This window comes from Lactuca saligna, chromosome 1, assembly GCF_052625555.1.
Source record: "Lactuca saligna cultivar CGN05327 chromosome 1, ASM5262555v1, whole genome shotgun sequence".
NCBI lineage: Eukaryota > Viridiplantae > Streptophyta > Magnoliopsida > Asterales > Asteraceae > Lactuca > Lactuca saligna.
In genome coordinates this window covers 133,750,793-133,754,575 of record NC_136417.1, presented here as the reverse complement: position 1 = coordinate 133,754,575, position 3,783 = coordinate 133,750,793, and positions in this window count along the sequence as shown.

Here is a 3,783-nt window from a genome sequence, read left to right as displayed (position 1 = left end):
GCATTAATTATCGGGAGTTGAACAAAGTAACGGTAAAGAACCGTTACCCACTTCCGAGGATAGATGACTTGTTTGATCAGCTTCAGGGGGCGTCTTGGTTCTCCAAGATCGATCTACGCTCCGGTTATCATCAGATGAGGGTTAGAGATGAGGATGTACAGAAGACTGCTTTCAGGACCCGGTATGGTCATTATGAGTTCGTGGTGATGCCCTTTGGGCTCACCAATGCCCCAGCCGCGTTCATGGATCTCATGAACCGCGTGTGCAGACCGATGCTGGATCGGTCAGTGATAGTGTTTATAGATGACATCTTGGTGTATTCCAAGACCCAGGGGCAGCATGAGGAGCACCTGCGGGAGGTGTTGGAGACTTTAAGGAGGGAGAGACTTTTCGCAAAGTTCTCCAAGTGTGAGTTCTGGTTGCGCGAGGTGCAGTTTCTTGGTCATCTCGTCAACCAGAAGGGTATTTTGGTAGATCCGGCCAAGATTGAGGCCGTGATGTAGTGGGAGGTCCCGAGGTCTCCATCTGAGATTCGGAGCTTCCTGGGGTTGGCAGGGTATTATCGGAGATTTATTCAGGACTTCTCCAAGATAGCAGTGCCGCTCACCCGACTAACCAAGAAGTCGGTGGTTTTTCGTTGGGGGCCTGAGCAGCAGGCGGCGTTCGAGACTCTCAGGCAGAGATTGTGCGAGGCTCCGATCCTTACCTTGCCAGAGGGAGTAGAGGATTTCGTAGTCTATTGTGATGCTTCGATCACAGGTATGGGAGCAGTGTTGATGCAGCGAGGCCATGTAGTAGCTTATGCCTCGAGACAGTTGAAGCCTCACGAGGCTAATTATCCTACCCACGATTTGGAGCTGGGGGCAGTTGTGTTTGCCCTCAAGATTTGGAGACATTACCTGTATGGGGTCCACTGTACTATTTACACGGATCACAAGAGTTTGCGATATCTTATGGATCAGCCGAGTTTGAACATGAGACAGAGGAGATGGTTAGACGTGCTGAAGGACTATGACTGTGAGATCCTTTATCATCCAGGGAAGGCCAATGTGGTGGCCGACGCCCTAAGCTGCAAGGTGTCGACGGCCCCTATCAGAGATCTGTGTATGAGGATGACAGTGATCACTCCGTTGTTGGAGTGGATCAAGGAGGCTCAGATGGAGGGCCTCAAGGAGGAGAGGCAGAAGTGTGAAAGGATAGTGGGCCGAGTAGCTTCATTTGATTACGACAGTCATGGTTTGTTGACACTTCATGGTAGGATATGGGTACCGTACTGGGGTGGGGTACGGCAAGTATTGATGGACGAGGTTCATAAGTCTCGGTTTTCTATCCACCCAGGGGCGACGAAGATGTATCGAGATCTTCGATCGGATTATTGGTGGCCCTGCATGAAGCGAGATGTCGCTTGGTATGTGGAGAGATGTTTGACCTATCGGAAGGTCAAGGCGGAGCACCAGAGACCTCACGGCAAGATGCAGCCGTTAGACATTCCCGTGTGGAAATGGGAGGACATCACCATGGATTTTGTCACCAAACTCCCTAGGACCGCACGCGGGGTGGACTCGATATGGGTAGTAGTGGATCGGTTGACGAAGAGTGCCCATTTTATTCCGATTCAGGAGAGTATATCGGCGGAAAAGTTAGCCGATATCTATGTGCGAGAGATTGTGGCACGTCATGGAGTGTCGGTATCGGTGGTGTCGGACCGAGATGTTCGTTTCACGTCCAGATTCTGGAAGCGATTCCACAACGAGATGGGTACTCGTCTCCATTTCAGCACCGCTTTTCATCCTCAGACTGACGGGTAGAGCGAGAGGACGGTTCAGACTCTCGAGGACATGATTAGGGCATGTGTTTTAGATTTTGGGGGCAGTTGGGATACGTATCTTCCGTTAGCGGAATTCTCGTATAACAACAGTTATCATGCGAGCATTGATCGACCTCCTTTTGAGATGTTATATGGCAGGAAGTGCAGGACCCCGATTTGTTGGGGCGAGGTCGGTCAGCGAGTCATCGGGAGCACCGAAGTGGTGCTCAAGACGACTGAGTTGATCCAGCAGGTCCGTAGTAGGCTGCAGACTGAGCAGAGTCGGCAGAAGAGCTACGCCGACAGGAGGCGTTCGGACTTGGAATTCCAGGTGGGAGATATGGTTCTTCTGAAAGTCTCACCTTGGAAAGGTGTCATCAGGTTCCGGAAGAGGGGCAAATTGGGCCCCAGATTTATTGGTCCCTTCATGGTTTTGGCCCGGGTGGGTCGGGTTGCTTATCGGTTAGATCTTCCTGAGGAGCTTAGTCTGATACACAACACCTTCCACGTGTCGCAGTTGAGGAAGTGTTTGGTGGATGAGACAGCAGTCGTTCCCTTAGAGGACATTCAGGTTGATAGCGGCCTAAATTATATCGAGAAGCCGGTCGCGATTCTGGAACGGAAGACCAAGACCTTGAGGAACAAGGTAATTCAGCTAGTAAAGGTGCAATGGCAGCACCGGAAGGGGTCTGAATGGACGTGGGAGGCCGAGGAGGAGATGAGAGCGCACTACCCGGAGTTATTTGCAGATCCAACCGTAGCAGACTTCGAGGACGAAGTCTGAGACAAGTGGGGGAGAATTGTAACGACCCGTTCCCGGTATGTTGATTTATTGGTAATTATAGTGAGTTTTCTAGAGGGACTCGGCGAGTTCTAGCCTGACTCGCCGAGTCGGGTCGCGTCTGAGGGCACGCGTGAGCCGGGGACTCGACGAGTCCATATCCCCGACTCGGCGAGTCCATCTGTCTGGGTGAAACCCTAAAATCCCCGGGTTGCCCACTATTTATACCACCTTATAGCCCCCATTCTCGCCTCCCTCACCCTGTGAACGCATTGATAGAGCCCCAAACCTCCATTGAAGAGCTTATATGTGTTTTGGTGCCATTTTGTGAAGGTGTGAAGAAGGAGAAGAAGGAAGAAGCAAGGAGAAGGGTTGTAGTGCAAAGATCCAAGGCCAAATCAGAGTTTATTGAGGTATTTTCGGAGTTCCATCTTGTTATATGCTTTAAACTTCCATTAGAGCTCTCCTAAGAGCTAGTTGGTGCTTGTTTCAAGCCTTACACTTGCATGAACGTCTTATTAAGCCGATATATCTATGGATCTGAATGTTGGGGTGTTGTAGAGCCCAGATCTACTGTCTTTTTGGAGTTATATTGCATGATAACCATAGATCTATCCATTTTATGCATCTTTTAGCCTTATTTCCCTTATTCATGAGGTTGTGCACGTAAAGTTGGAAACTTTACGTGGTAAAACAGCTTATTGGACTCAGATCTATCAATTGTATGCATTGGATTCAAACAAAATCAAGTAAAAATCAGTTGCATGGCGGTGACTCGGCGAGTCGGAAGAACGACTCGGTGAGTCGGGTCGCGAGTCCCGAGTCCTTCAGTTTTATCAGTGTCGAGTGGCGAGGTGAGTCAGGAAGTGGACTCAGCGAGTTGAGAGTGGACTCAGTGATGGAGGGACTCGACGAGTTTGTTCATACAACTCGGTGAGTCCAAGGCAATCTTCTTGGGATCAAGAACAACTCGTCGAGTCTGTTCATACGACTCGGCGAGTCGGATGAAGATTGTCTGAGTTCTTGGATCAAGAGGGTACTCGTCGAGTCGATGCCAGACTCGACGAGTAGCAGTGAGTAGAAGTGAAAAGTGAGAGTAGGACTCGGCGAGTTGGGTGGCCAACTCGGCGAGTCAGCCCAAAAGAGAGTTGACTTTGACCAAGGGTAAAAGAGTCATTTTACCCCAAGCGCAGTG